The following is a 16,976-nucleotide window of genomic DNA, read 5'->3' on the forward strand; positions in this document are numbered from 1 at the left end:
GTTTGTTGGGAAGGACACTAAATAAGAGCTTTCTCTTTCAAGTTGCTGAGATCGAAAGATATAGAACGTCACAATATACAAACTTTATTATTCGTATGAACAACTGCTCAAAGAACAACGATGGAGACAAGGAGTTAAAGAAGGTTTTAACATGGTATTCTGAGATACGAAGGATGATGTACATAGCTGCTCAGATTCTCATGAGTTGAGTAGTTCGACTCGTTTACAAAGGGGGAGATTGTAAGGGTCGAAGTCTTGTAAAGAGTCGAATAGTGTTTAGTCTATTTTCGTATGTAATTTATTTACTAAGTTTCTTTTGTACGAAGCGTAAAGATTCCAGACTGAGTATTTTTTGTAATCTCATGTTCCCTATAAATAGGGACTGAGCTTTGGTTTAGACTAACGAGTTTTCCCGATTTCGTAGTCTATGTTTTGTAATCAAGCGTACTAAGAGTAATAGAAACTTCAGAGTCTTATTTACTTTCTGAGTTCATAACATTGATTAATCTTGTTCTTAATCGATTTCTCATATACAATTCCTCTACAGGTTGTGTGTGCTTTGACTAGAAGGTTTTAAGTCTCTGTCGCTCAGTCCGGATAATCACCTCCGGATCATCAGATGGGTGAAGTGGAGCAAATTTGGTGTAGAATTTGTTGAAAGGAGAAAGAGGAAGATCCAACTAACCAGAGTCGTTGGGAGAAACATCGTAGTGCATGCACAAAATTATTTCTTCATCCTTGAGAATGGCCTCACGGAAAAGAGGAAAGATGCCCCACATCGGATCATGATTATCCTTTAGGGCTTGGATCTGAATGCTATCCTCTAATGCTTGGTTGATTTCTTCCTGCGACCATCCTTGTTTTTGCTTGAGAGGAGGTCCGGAATGAAAGGCTTGTTGCTCGGCAGTCATAGGATTCTTCCCTTTGAATCTTTGAAGTGCATTTATAACGAGCTTCATATTTTCATCAATCGTAAATTCCGGAGTGGAATTTGGAAGTGGTTCTTCCGGAATTTCATCAGGGATCTAGAAAGGAGAGCCCTAGTCGATTGGAGCAATCTTTGGGTCTGGAATCGAAGGCTGCATTGAAGGCATGGCTCGGAAGGCTTGAGTTGTTAAGAAAGATTTTGCCTTAGCCATTTGAATGCCCATCCGAAGAGCATCAGGGAGAGAGGAAGGCCAGGAAGTAGCAGACCAGATTTTCTTTTGTTCTGATATCATTTCTTTCGGAATGGTCAACTTAGGAGCTTGAAGACCAAGAACTCCCTTAGGAGCCTCATCCAGAATGTATTCGTCTTCTTCTTCGCTTCCTTCTTTTTCAGAGTTCCCTAGCATTCTGGAGAGGACTTGAACTTCATCTTCATAATCTAGGTCTTCATCTCAGAGTGTAAATTCCAAGGCAGGTTTCCAAGGTTTGCTTGGGCCTTCTCCTCCTCTTCCATCGGTGAACTTCGGAACCAGTGCAAGAACCAAAGTGTTCTGGAGATCATCAAATTTGATGAAGACCTTCCGAAGCCCTGTATTGAGTTGAAGAGTGAGGGAAAAATAGGCTTCAGACGTTGGAGCTTGCGCAACAAGGTGATTGAACAGATGCCCCAGGATGGCTAGCATCTCATCAAACTTCCTGTTCGGAACGTCAACGATGTTCCAAGTGGAACGGAGAAGCTTGATGAGGACTTGTTGAAGGATCATGTTCATTTCATCCTTTTTGTCGATCTTCTTCTCCTTTCCATGGATTTGTTTCTCATGACGAACGTGGGTCTGCTTAATTAGGTCGTTGGTTGCAGTCACCAAGTCGTCATGGACTTTGAGCATGGAAGTAATGGTGTTGAGATAGTGATCAACCAGAGTATCGTACTTGGTGTCAACTTCTCCCATTGTGTGCTTGAGCCGTAGAGAGATTAGCTGATCTACTTGAGCTTCTCTTTTAGCAACAGATAGTCCAGACTGCTGAGTTAGAGATTGAAGAATGACATCAAGTTTGGAATCAAGTCCGGAGACTTTTTGATCCATACTCACATTGAGCTCTGTGAAAGAAGTTTCGATAGATGACACTTTCTTCATAGTGTCCTAGACATTGGTATGGATCTCGAGGAGACCGAAGGGGTCAATGTAGTCACCAGCTGATGATTCTAAATCAGAATCTGAGTGTTGCGGAGGAGCTTGGCATGAAGAAGGATTGGTGGAAGGACCCAAATTGGTTGCAACATCATCTTCATTAAGCTTGGAGTTGAGTTCAGCATCCGGAGTAGCTGAGGAAGAGGATCCGAAGTCATAGGCAGACTTGGATACGGATGCCTTTGATTGAAAATGAAGTGAAGGCATGAAATTTGTTTTCGGAACAGTCTTTGCGTCATCATCCAACATGACTTCTTCAGAGATCTCTTCATCTGGATTTGTGTGAAAAACGATTTGATGAGTGGTAATAGGGGGGGGGGGGTTAGTTCGGAAGTAAGTTCATTCGTGGCATCAACATCAGTGGGAGGAACATAAGGCATGTTGCTTGAATGGCCCTGTTCCTCATGGAGATAAGTGTGGAATCCACTTGAGTGCTGGTGAGATCCAGACGCTTGGATGCAGCCCTATTTACAAAATATTTCCATTGGGGATCATTAGCACCTGGTCATCCTGTATGTCTTTCAGGTATCAAACCAGTTGAGGCTTCCGGAGTCGGAGAGACTGCTCCTTCTCCGGAAAGCTTGGGGTTTGGAACATGGGTTACAGAGTGTGTGAGTGCAGAAGAAATAATGGGATCATCAAAAGTGACCTGTGGGTTTGTTCTAGGAGGCTGCAAGGAACTATGTTCAACACCGACATCACCTTTTTTGATAATGTGAGGGTGGATTATGTGGAGACTCCTCGTGAGTGTGTGCAGGTGATTTTGAAATATTGGGTAGTACCTCAGATGAGTGGACAGGGGGTGTTCGGACGGCCAGAGTCTTCCGTAATGTCATGAGCATCTTCTTTTGGAGAGGAAGAGTTGACTTTAGTTCTCTTTTTAGGCTTTGACTTGGAGGGTGAAGCCTTTTGCTTAGCAGGTTTCTTAACTTTAGGTCCGGATGTAGTAGGCTTGGCCTCTTCTGAGATGGGCTCAACTGAGACTGGAGCAGGTTGTGTTGGGTCAAACACAACTGAAGTCTCTAAATGATGTTTTAGATAAATGGAGTCGGAAGGAATAAGGGCCAACATGTGGTCCGGAAGTCGTTTAACTGCACCAAAGGAGGATTGGTCCGGAATCCTATAAGCCTTAACAACTTTGAATGAGACATGATGTGCACAAAAGTACCCACTAATTTTATTATTTATAACCTAACAAACTTAGACTATCTATGCACTTATAGGCAGTGTACCTAGTCAAATTACAATATAGCTTAGGTAAGTCGGGTGTCGATCACAGGGAACGGTGGATTAATTTAATATATTTGATTATAGGTTACAGGTCACACGAAAATAATAAATAAAATGGTTTAATAAATCTCAAACTAACAATTAACAACTCTTGATAAACTAACAGGAAAGCAAATCTCTTCAGGTACTTTGGTTTAGATAAATTACACCTTAAAAACATATACAATTGCATACACAAATTCATCTATTCATATTCGCCGATTCCTAAAATGATTAGATTCGCGTTCACTATAACTAATCCTGTAGCAAACAAGTCAATTTAAATAGTGATCAGTTGATTAAACTAACATGCTTCCTAGTGTTCAGTTCGTATCAAGCAAAACTTGTAAATATAGTTAATCAAATTACTAATTCAATTTAACCTCTTGTTGATGGTCATCAAACAAGGCTCACACATTAACTTACTTATTCCCAAGTTAATCCTAGTTTCACATTCGTTATTCCTAGACTTATAATCTCGATGGTCATCAAAATCATAAGCAACAAGCAATCAAGCAGACGTTCATACAAATCAATTTACTTAATAATTAACAGAAAATAATCATCATTAACACATAAGGATCTTTTAACAAGCTTGGCAAGATAAATTAAACATAAACAAACAATTCAATATAGCAATTAGTCTAATAATCAAAGCTTCATTTAATCATAAACACAAAGTAAAAGGTTTTTACACCCAAATCAGAAAGTGAATACATAAAAGTACCACAATGGAATGCTAAACATGGTCACGTTAGCAGCCCATATGATAACCGACATGTATCCCCTCTCCAATCCTTCCGATCTCCGCTCCCGTTAGCTTAACGGCCTTCCGACCGCCTTCTAGACCCTCAAAACGGCTTAACAGAAGTTATATATCGACTAAATTAAGTTGGTAGTCGAAAACCCCCTCCTGGTTAGCTGAAACTCGACTTTTATAACCTTTGTAGCCGACTTACGTACGTTGAGCGTAAGTCGGATTACGCAGGGCGTACTACGGATTACTACGCGATTGAACTTATCCGAGGCCAACCAGTACGCGGGGCGTACCCTTAAGTTACGCGGGGCGTAATCGGTCTAGTCCAACATTTTTAATTTCTTTTAGCCTCTAAGCCCGGTTTCCGCTTCAGTCTTTTCTTTTATGCTTTATCGACAACGAATAGTTGCAAAACATAATTCAAAGCATTATGAGTACTTTTTAGTTCTAAGAGAGAATAAATAATGCCAAAATATTGAGATAAAGTGCATAAAAATATATATAAAAATACACATATCAAAATACCCCACACTTAGCCTTTGCTTGCCCTCAAGCAAATTTACTTTTAATTTTACCAATATCGCACTATACAATCCATTTAAAACTCAACCATTATGTCAAGACCGCAACACATGCTTTTGTGTCTAAAATTTTCCTAAAGTACCCCCCATACTTTAAATACTCACAATCTTCATAAACACTTGCCCACTTTTTCCGAACAATGCTCATTTTATGCAACCCTCCGAATCCATCCGCAGAAAACCTCCTAACCTCAAGGTATTTTTAGTTGAGCAACCTAAGCATACATAATCTAGAATTACAACTTTTCGATACCACTATGGAGCTTCTTTTGGAATTCTTCACTTCCTTGATAATTTGATCTTTGATTTCTTTGAATTCACCACCTTATTTGAATTGATTTCTAGTATCTTCAACTTTTTTGAATTCTTGGAATTTTGATCTTTTTGATCTTCACTTTATTTGCTCCAAAATTTTTCAAACTTTACACGTAATTCTCTCTTTTTTTACATGCACCTCACCTTTTTCACTCAAAACCTACATGCTTAAGCAGAGGCGCTCAACCTCAACCTTTATTGGTTAATGATAATAATTTTCCTGGATACATTTCAGGTTTAGGCTGCTAAACATATTGCATCCCTCAAACCAAGCGGGGTTATGTTTTTGTTCCATGATTTCACTAAAATAAGGGAGGCCACAATTGCACTATAACGTATATTGGCTCAACTAAACATTTGAGTTCTCATCAGATCATTTCATACAATATTAGCAAAAATTTAAATTATCACTAGTTTTTCTAAATTAAACTATTATTTCAAGTTTTTAAAATTTTAAATTTCCTAAATCTAGCAATTTCCTAACTATTTTTTTTTATTTTATTTTAATTTACTTTTACTGACCCCCTACCCCACACTTATTTCATACAATGCCCTCATTGTATGCTAAAACAAATTAAGAACATAAAAATGGAGAAAAAGGAACAGACTCCCCTGGGTAGTTGTGGCGAGATCGAATGGGGTTGCTACAAGTTGCTTCAAATATTGCTGAAAGACTGAAAACTGGAACTGCTGCTTCTGAATTCGCCGTAAAATAAAATCAAGACTACCGACTCCAAAAATGTGGTGCACAAGATTGCAAATAAAATGCAATGTAGTAATCATGACGTGGGAAAGTGTCAACCACGTCGTCTCGTCAAGAATGACATCCTCTTCTCGCGATGAAAATCCCCCACAACATAGGAAAGTGTCAACCATGTCATGGCAGCCGGGATGATACGTCTTCCTCGCGTCAAAATAAAACTCTATGGTGTGGGAACTGCTCATCCACATCATAAGAGTCAAAACATCGTAAAAATGCCAATCTTCACTCACGAAATCTATATGCACCCCACACTTATGACAAATTGTGGGTCTTGACTATATTCTTCAACTCTCACACAGCTCTCTCTAGCAACAGTCGGACTTAGCTGCTGAACTTACTACCAGCTTTCTAAGGACGAAAATTCTGCAGAAATCTAAACAACCAAAAAGCATCAACATGGAAAACAAAAGTAAAAACAAACTAAATTAAAGTTTAATTACACACCAAATAAAAATACTAAACTAAACTAAAAATAACACAAAAACATAAAAAATAAAAAGGATCACTCATCATCTCCATCATCATGCTGCTGTGTCCCAGAAGTACCGGCCCCATCATGTCGTGGCTGGAATGGTGGTGGGTAGGGAACCGAATACTGAAACCCCTGGTGGGCAAAGAATGCGTTCAACGCATCCCCATACCACCGCTGTTGCCTGTCCACATGTGCAACATACTCAATAAGACGGTCAATGCCCTGAGCTAGGTAGCGCATATCAATCTTCGGCTCAGGTCCCTGCTGCACTCCCCGAGGAGCAGGTCTACGCCGCTGGACCTATCTCGGTTGTGGCTCGGCGGCACCCTCCTCATCCGCCACATCATCAGCTCGAACCCTCAAGACACCATCTCCACCCCGCTCTAATACACGCATCGACTCTAACAACTGAAGACGCATCGGCCTCATGTCGTGAAACACCATCGATCTCGTGATCTGACGCGTCAGCAACTAATATGATCGAGCTAACCGCGTGATAAAATGCCCTCCGCAAATTGGGCTATCCCCCCGAAGTCCCCTGGCCCTCCGTCCCAAATATGCAGCTAAAGCAACTGGAAGGTTTAGGTGCCTCCCTGGAGTAACAAGTGCCCATAGGAAATACAGTCCGTCGAAGGCACTCTCTCACTATTCTTGTGATGCGTGAGAGACATAGAAATCAACCGGTGCAGCATCCGGTATGTAGTAGACCGAATCATCCCCCCTCGTGCGGTAGATGGCGTATAAACTCCTCCCGTAATCTCGGCCGAAAAAGTGTTCTCGTTATAGTCTTCTGGCCGGTCCGTGAGACAATCAGCAAGGAATGTCGGGAAGTGGACACTCCTCGTCTCATCAGCTGTGTAAATACCAACCCGCGTCGCAAGCTCGATCACGCTGCATTCCCGGCTCACCCCCCCCCCCCCCCCAGTATGAAGGCAAAGGCTGTCCTGTCATCGAGTGCCTTCCTAGGATCATAGGAAACTGTAGCGTAGAACTCCAGCAAAAACTCCCGATAAACAGGCTCCTGGATCTTAAACAAACGTGCCAATCCCTGACACATGAACAAATCCACACCACTCGCGTCCGAGTGCGTGTATTGCAAAAATTCCTAGATCAATGCAGCAAGTCCAGTCCTGGTAGCCAATTCCCAATCGAATGAGGGTGCAATATCAATCTCCTTGGTAAGAAGCAAGCTCAAGTTGGTGACATAACGCGCTTGGGTTGCATCGTTCAGCATTTGCGGAAATTGTAAAAAACGATGATCGGTCACATCCTCGGGTGGGTTGGTCCTTTGCGTCCTTCGGGCTATAATCTGTATGTCGGAGTTCGTGTGCGAAGGAAGGAGAGGATTGAAAGAATAACATCAAAGTCAAGGGTCAAAAAAATATAACCTGGTCGTCGTCTTACGCAGGGCGTAACGCAAGGTTACGCTGGGCGTAACCTCAACCCCATGAAATGTTCATCCGCGATCCGGCTAAATTACTCATGGCGTAAGTAAACTCACGCGGGGCGTAAGTTTAAATGAAAATTCCCCTTTTTCTTTAATTTAACTTCCTTTTTCTTTTAATTATTTAATTAAGGGACTTAATTTTTTAATTATGTTTTTTTCCTTTTTAATTTCTTCAGCAACTGATGACTTCACGATGAGTGATAAAAAAAATGAGACGTCATAACCACTTGTCTTTGTCGAGATCAAACAACAACGGTTGATTATTTGGGATGGCAGGGTTGAAGAGTAGCCTGTGGATCTCCTTGGTGAGGTGAAGGATTTCAGGACCATGGAAGTTGGAAGAGAAAGATCGCTGCAGTCGATTGATTGTAGTTTGAAGAACAGAGATTGCGGACTCATAAGCAGTGTGAGTCTCTACAATCAACTTTTCAGGGTGGGAGGCTTGATCGGCAATGGCTGCTTGGAGATCTGTGTTGATTGCGGTAACCTCAGAGATGAGGAGTTCCGCAGTAGCCATAAATTCTTTGTGGTTAGCTTGACAATTATTGTTAAGAGACCGGATCCCCCTTTTAAATTTTAGAGAGATACGCTCCGCAACCATTCTCTCTCGTGTTTCCCGGCGTTCAATCCTTTTCATCAGGGACTGCGATCCAGGAATATTTTCTGGGTGCGGTTGTGTTGGTTTGACCGCAGCAAGGATTTCCTCAACTTTGGCTTGAAGACTTAGAAATTCCTTCCTGGTTACCACATTGTTCTTCTTCTTTTTCTTTTTCTTCTTCTTCTTCTTCTTCTTCTTCTTCTTCTTCTTCTTCTTCTTCTTCTTCTTCTTCTTCTTCTTCTCTTTGGGCTTAGAAGTTGAGTGATGAGAACTACTAAATTCTTCATCTTCATCAAACATCATGAGGTTGTCATCAGAAGGAGAGGGTTTGTTTACCTCTTGAAGCTCAGCATTATCAAAATCGAAGATGGGATCAAAACTCACTTCGATTTTGGGTCCTTCATCTTGTGAACCTTCAGCAGTGGGAGTGGGAGGAACTTCGGAGACATGTTGGTCAGCAGTGGCTTCCTGAGTCTTGTGGAAGGTTTCAACCATTTTTGTCATCCAATCTTGAACTTTAAGGATGGTGGCTACGATATTGGCATTATTAATGGCATCTTCCCAATACTTAGCCACTGCTTGTATTTCTTGTTCCTTCTGCTGTTGTTTGATTTGCTGATCCTTGCGAGCTTGGAATTCCTTACGAAAAGCAGCATATTTCTTTGCTTCAACCTCGTTTGAAGGTTGATACTTGCTCTAAGAATCACTAGAGTTATCGCCGTCAATTCCTTGTAATCACACCAAGGTGTCCCTTGGGTTCACGGATCCTTTCACATTTGTGCTCACCGTGCCTAAACCACGTGTTTCTAATGAAAGCATAGTAGGATTTCCTGAGCTTCCTTGGTCTCCTTGACCCGTGGTCAAGTTTGGCCTCGGCTTAGTTATGGCATGGGCGAAAGAAGTGCCCTACGGTTGGGAATGTGTTTGAAGTGTTTGGGTGACATTCAATAGGATGGAGTTCAACTCCTCAATTGAGAAGATATGCATCCGGGAAGCCTTGGAGACTTTAGGGAGATAACAGTATTATCCCTTTGGGAATGAACTAGGGGGGAGTCTCCTTTTTGCTGTGAATCAGACTCACTTTTCGAGTATGAAAGGAAAAAGATAGTGGTTTTGAATGCATGTGCAGGCATCCCAAGGACTACCGGAGCCTGTAGAGAGGCTGAGGTATTGGTCCGGTCATGCATTTGGCTAAAAGGATCAGTTTTACATTTCTTGAGGATTGATATGGGTTGGTTGTCCTCTTCAGAATCATTGCTGGAGTCATGATGACTTGGATCCACAGTTGTGATTACGGGTGGTGTTTTCCTTTTCTTTGAAGGTTTGGAGGGTTTGGAAGCATCCTTTTTAGGAGTTCCTGATTTCTTTGTGTTGCGGGGGCCATGAAGAGTTGAAACTTTGTGTTTACGTCTTTGGGAATGAGAGACATTGGAGAGAGTTCTAGAGGAAGGGACTGCGGTACCTTCAGGGTTTATAACTGCGGATGGAAGAGGCGGGGTAGGAAGGTATGGGTTAATACCTTCCGTAGCCTCAATGTGGTCTGTGACATCAGCAGTCTCAAGACTGAGGGTAGAAAGAATATGGGTAGGAAGTCTGCAGATTGGACCAAAGATTGTTTGATCAGAAGAAGGATTGTACCTTTTAAGATCCTTGGTGACGAAGAAGTTGATGTCACCACCCATGTCTATCCCTGCGTCCGCATGTTAGTCAGAAATGCAGAGAGACCAGAACCTAGCAAAGGTAAGTTCGGTTGGGTTCTGCCTTGGGATCTCTTTGGGAGTGTATTGTAGAAAATCATCCCAAAGAATTTGTCCGTAGTTCACATCGTGGCCTGTGAAGATGCTCCAAACCAGTTCCAGTAATTTGATACTCATGTTGTCAGTGCCTACGATTCTGCCGGATAGACTGCGGATGATAAAGTGGCACACGAACTGCCAGACCGCAGACAATTGGTTCTTCTTGAATTCGCCAATCCCTTTGATCTTTTTCTGATAACCCATCTGATAGAGTGCTGAAGTGATGTCTGCCATTGATGGGGTGAATATCTTGATAGAGGGATGAACAAGGAGGTTAATGGCAGTAATTTGGACAGAATAACTAAAGAATCATTGATTAGGTTTAGGTGAACTTCTTGGGGGTTATCAAGTGGACGATAAGCGGAGAAGGCACACTTAAAGAGGGTTGAAATTGGGACAACGTCTGTGAAAGCATCGAATGGACCAAAGAAATTGTGATTTTTCAAGAACTTGATCATAAGTTTTGTGGGAGCATTGTAAAAAGGTTTTTCTTCGAAGATGGCTCTGAAATTGCTTGAGGCAATTGTGGGAGAGTCTAAACCAGTTGGGTTCACTGATCCAGAAGCTTTGGATTGTTTCTTTGACACACCGGACTTCACCATTGTTGAGTTTCAGAGAGCTTTGAAGAATGCATGAAAAGATTAAGGGTTTAGAGAGCGTAAACGTTTCTTTGTAGAGAAGAAAGAGGTTTTATAGTGGCTTAATGGAGTGGGAAACGTTTTTGACCTAAGTGAAATTGGGTAAAAATCATTTAGGTTTATCTTTTGAATCAACATCTTTAATCTTAGCCACATATTGACAAAAGAGGGATAAAAATTGAATTTTGGATTAACCAGAAAAGGGAATTTGCATTTAATGAAATTTCAGATTTTGTATCACGTCTTGAGAACGTGTGGTGGGGGAGAGATTAATCCGTTGGATAAAGGGGAAGCTGTAACGGATGTGATGGTTTGGGGGTAATAAGAAAAGAGATATTAAAAGGATTTTATTTGGAAAATCTTTATTTTTTCATCATACCTAAAATAGGTCTGACACGAGGTTTAGAGAAAAAGAATGAGACGGTATCTCAAAGGAATGTTTTTATTTAATGAATGATCAATTAATAGGACACTATTTTTGTTTTTTGATTTGCAAAAGAATGAGGAGTCTAAAACACAATTAATGTGACTGTGGATGGACACATCATTGCGGATGGCGTCTTTGGCATTGCAGATGACTATAGTGGGAGAAACTGAGAAGAGCACTTGTACAAGAAGTTAGTAATAACAAACAAGAAAGACCAGTGAAAGATAGATATAATATATGGTTGCGGTACATAGACTGTGGTACACAGGATATGACAAAACCATCTATTCTACATGACTTTCAGTTAGGACTGTAATGGAGACCAAGAAGGTATGCGGTACCTATCAATTCAAGAAGAATTGAGGGTCCGGATTCATCATCCCTAACATTTGTAAGAACGCATTGAGTTTGGTAGAGTCAAGTGCTTTTGTAAATACATCAGCAATCTCTTCATGAGTAGGGACAAAGATGAGTTCAATGTTACCTTTCAGAATGTGGTCTTTGATGAAGTGATACCGTAGTTCAATATGTTTCGTCTTGGAGTGCTAAATAGGATTATGAGAAATCGTTATGGCACTTTCAGAATCATAGTAGATTGGTATCCGCAGCATTCTGTATCTGTAGTCTAACAGTTGTGTCTTCATCTATAGAACTTGAGAACAACAGCTGGTTGTGGCCACATATTCAGCTTCTGCGGTAGACAATGAAACACAACTTTGTTTTCTTGAAGACCAGCTGACGAATCTACCTCCCAAAAATTGACATCCACCAGATGTACTTTTTTGATCAAGTTTGCATCTGGCATGATCTGCATCGGTAAGTGCTTGCAGACTGAAATCATTGCCTGCGGGGTACCATAGACCAAGAGATTTGCTTCCTTTCAGGTACCGGATAATTTGTTTGGCTGTGGTCATATGTGACACTTTTGGGTCAGCCTGATACCTTGCACATACATCACTAGGAAAGACAATGTACGGTCAGCTTGCGGTGAGGTATATTAGAGAGCCAATGATACCTCTATAAGTCTTGTGATCCACAGATTCGCCAGAAGGATTAGCAGAGATCTTATATCCGAAGGCCATAGGGACCTTAGCCAATGAGCAGTTGTCCATAGAGTATTTCTTCAATAGTTCAGTGGTGTATTTCTCTTGATGAATGAATATCCCTTGCTGAATTTTTTTGACTTGAAGACCTAGAAAGAAATTAATCTCTCTATTCATGCTCATTTGAAATTTGTTTTTCATGAGCTTAGCAAATTCATCCACCATTCCTTGATTAGTCGATCTGAAGATGATATCATCCACGTATATTTGTACAAGCATAAAGTGGTCACCGTTTCCTTTTCTAAATAACGTGGGATCAACCACTCCTCTTTTGTAGCCTGAAGAGACTAGAAATTCAGAAAGAGTCTCATACCAAGCTTTAGGGGCTTGCTTTAGACCGTAGACTTCCTTTTGAAGATTGTAGCAGTGGTCAGGGAATTTAATACTTTCAAATCCGGGAGGTTGCTAAAGATAAACCTATTCTTTTAATTCCCCATTGAGAAAAGCACTCTTAACATCCATTTGGTGTACCTTGATGTTTTTGTGGGCAACATATGCTAAAAATATTCGGATGGCATCCATTCTTGCCACCGGGGCATACGTTTCATCGTAGTCAACACCTTCCAGTTGACTGTACCCCTTTGCAACCAATCTTGAATTTTTTCTGATAACCGCACCAGATTCATCTAACTTATTCTTGAACACCCATCTTGTTCCAACAACAGTATGGCCTTGTGGTATGGGAACGAGTTGCCACACCTTGTTCCTTTTGGATTCTTCCAATTCTTCTTGCATTGCAGAAATCCAATCAGGTTCCAATAATGCTTCTTTGATCGATCGTGGCTCGACTGCGGACATAAATGCTGCATAATGGCATTGAGCAGATAAGTCCTTGGCAGACCGAGTCTGGATACCTGCGGATGGGTTGCCAATAATTTGACATGGTGGGTGGTCCTTCGTCCATACGTGTAGATGAGGCATCAGATGATCAGCGGTTGCGGTAGAAGGAATGTCTTCAATATCAGAAGTTTCTTCGGTTGGTGATGGCAGTTCCCCTAGATTGCTGATGGGAGTTCCTCTAGAACCTGAGAAGGTTCCCCCTGGACTGCTGATGGGAGAGTAATGATCCTTGAATCGGTTTGAGTGTCAATGTTCTCTATGATTTCATCATCCGAATCCCAAGATACGTTTGATGGTAATGATTTTCTAAGGAGAGGAACTTGAGCATCATCAAGTACTGGAACCTCGATGGTTGTTGCTTGATCTGGAGTAGAGCTTTCCCCCTCAACCGGACAGGTGAAAGTATTGAGAGATGCTACTTCGGATAGAGATGGACCAGAAACATCAACATGTTGTTGTTGAGTGGTCGGTGACACAAGAACTTCGGATAGTTTTTCCGTTTCCACAAGGTCGAAAAGATCATCATAATTGACTTCAACCAGATTTAGAGGACCTGAAGAAGCAGGAATGTCACTTTCAATGATTGCGGTGGTTTCAGTGGATGGAGGGGCGTTGCGGATGTAAGAATCATCAAATTTCACATTGAAGCTTTCAATGATTAGTCTCGTACGTCTGATAAGTACCCGGTAAGCAACCTTATTCGTGGAGTAGCCAAGAAAAATGCCTTCATCAGACTTCCGTGCAAATTTGTTAAGCCGATCTTTGTTGTTGATCACAAAACAACTACACCCAAAGATGTGAAAGAAACGAACATTTGGTTTATGATTGTTGAGGCCCTCATATGGTGTTTTATTGAGGCATTTGCACACAATGCTTCGGTTTTGAGTAAAGCATGCGGTTGCTACAGCTTCAGCCCATAAGTAAAGAGGAAGGTGTGCGAAGTTGAGCATGGATCTGGCTGCTTCGACTAGTGTACGGTTCCTTCTCTCTAATACACCATTTTGTTGGGGTGTATAAGGAGCTGAAAAGTTGTGAGCGATACCTTTGGACACCAAGAAGCTGTTGAGTGGATGGTTAGTGAATTCAGTTCCATTATCAATGCGGATGCGTTTTACAGGCAACTTGATCTAGAGTTCTATTTCTTTGATGAAGTTGATGAGAATTTGTGGTGTTTCGGATTTGAGTCTGAGGAAGAAAACCCATGTGAAGCAAGTGAAGTCATCAACTATAACCAGTATGTACTTTTTGTGATGAAAACTGGCTACGGTTGACGGATCACAGAGATCAATGTGCAGAAGCTCAAGTGGTTCAGATATAAAAGAGTCAATCACCATGGGGTGACTTGCTTTGGATTGCTTACCATATTCACAAGCAGGACATAGAGTGTCATTGCTGAACTTGAGAATAGGTAGTCCTCTGACCAGCTCTCCAGTAACCAAAGTGTTGATGTATCTGAAGTTGAGATGAGGGAGCTTGCGGTGCCATAACCAGCTGACTTCGGATACGGCTTTGGAAAGGAAATACAACTGCGGTTTGCCAATGATGAGAGAGACATCCAGAGGATACATGGTACCCTCAGATCTTAACTTAATCAAGCAGGTGCTCCTATCACTAGTCATTACGTAGCCGAACTAATCATCGAATTCAACTTGATGGCCTGCCCTACATAGTTGGCCAACACTGATGAGATTGTGTTTAAGGCTTTCTACATAAGCAACCTTCTGAATTGAGAAGTTCCCCGTAGTGATTACACCGTAACCTCGGATGATTCCATTCGCATTGTTTCCAAATGTAAAATTTCCACCATTATATATAGGCCTGAAATCCCGAAGGTATTCTAACCTTCCGGTCATGTGCAAGGAGCAGGCACTGTCAATTAACCATTCATCTTCTTGTTCCTCCTTGCACAAAACCTGAGAATTACATGGTTAGTTTAGGCATCCAAACTAGTTTGGAGCCTAGAACAACAGGTGAGTTTATGAGTGATGCATGGACCGAGGTTGTAGGGAGTGGTTTCGTGTCAACTTTTAAACCTAGTCCTGGGTGTTTGTGAAATTTCAGAGTGTTGTGTGTTTTTGTAAAGTTACGAGGTTTCTGATTTTTGCAACTACGTTGACACTCACAGGTTGAGATTTTGTCTTTTGTTCTGACACCACGTCTGGTCAGCGGTCTAAAGGAAGAGTTGTTTGGCTTTTGACTAGACCTAGGTTGAAAAGATTGGACATGAGTGTTGTCATTTTTCTGAAAAGTTGGTTTTGAAATAGGTTTAGCACGTGTAAATCTTTGTGTCATTTTTGTTGGATTTGGTAAAATACCCTTCCATTTGTGAAAATTTTGATGTGACTTTAAATGTGTTGGAGTGGGTAAAATACCTTTCCATTTCGGATCATCTAAGGAATAGATTTGAAAAACACCATTTTGAAAAGACTTTGAACTCTTTTGAGTCGTGTCAGATGACTTAGGAATGACTGTTGAAACTATACATTCCTTTTTGGGTGTTTTCTTGGTGGTAGGTTTTTTTGAAAAATAGTGAGAGAAAGCAAATTTTTCTGGACTTTTGGATTTTTGAGATGTAATATGACTTTTGTTTTTTTGAAAACATTTGTTTATTTGTGCCTCGGGAGCGAATTTCTTCTTTGAAAGCCTTTTTAGCTAAGGATTTTGGTGAACCACAATCTCTATTATTCAACTGCGGTTTCCTAGAATCCTTTGAAATTTTGTGAAAACGTGGGCTTGAGTCATCAGAACTTGAATATTCTGGGATTTGGGTACATTGACCCACTTCAAATTTTTCTATGGGTAATTCATGATAAATCGTTTGAAGAGTGGTAGAACTTTTGGTTGAAGACTACGGTGAGGATGACTTGACTACCGCAGAGTATGTCTTAGTTGAGACTTCAGTGGAACTTATATGAGACTTTTGACTACAGTGAGGAACACTATGGTTTGAGGACAGAGATGGAAAATCTCTAGAGACTTCAGTATCCTCAATGACAATTTCTTCATCTACTACGGATGAGTTTTGAGAATTTGGGAAGCTAGTGCCACTGATAGGAATTTGATCACATGTGTGACCCGAAATCTCAGGCACAATTTCCTCAATGACATAATTGTTGCTTAGATTGTGCAGTCTACCGAACTGAGTTTTGATATCTTCGGGAAAAGTCTTATCATTGACTGGGAAATGAAATTCTTGGTCTGCAGGGACATATAGTCTATCTTTGTTGAACCAGGGTAAGGAATCCATTCCGGTAGGATATCCATTTGACCAACCCCAATTGTATGTATTGTCCACGGTTCCATTATTTACCAATTTTTCAATAGCTTCACTTTCATTGAATATTTTTTTGATTAAAAGATATAAACGTACAATTTCAGTTTTAGCTAAATTCTCTGGTTCAAAGCTATCTCTAATTGGGTTTCACTCAACATTTTTGCATCTTTTTCTAACTCTAAATCTGTTTCTAACATAGCCATTTTGAGTCTTTTGTTATCCAGTCGTCCTCTCACATGGAACATCTCCTGGGACGCAATCGGTCCTTTCTTCCGTTATGCCTTTAATAGCTATCCGATGATCCGGTAACTACCGCAGCCGAAGGGCTTTCCCTCTTTCGCCTATATCGAATTCTGCTACTGCTTCTTCGACTCAAAGAACTGACATCTATCAATGTTATTCTCATCTAAGGCTTTGTTATAGTCTGTAAGGATGGCAGCACAGGTATCATTAAGATTATCTATGTAAGGTTGACAATCATGCATGCTATAATTTAGAGTTTGGATCATGAGTTTTACATGTTCGAAGATGCTTAGAGTTCCATCCTTTTCCATGTAGCAGTAGTTTGTGTTCATCTTT

This window comes from Lactuca serriola, chromosome 8 (assembly GCF_051521515.1).
Source record: "Lactuca serriola cultivar US96UC23 chromosome 8, Lser_US96UC23_V15, whole genome shotgun sequence".
Taxonomy (NCBI): domain Eukaryota; kingdom Viridiplantae; phylum Streptophyta; class Magnoliopsida; order Asterales; family Asteraceae; genus Lactuca; species Lactuca serriola.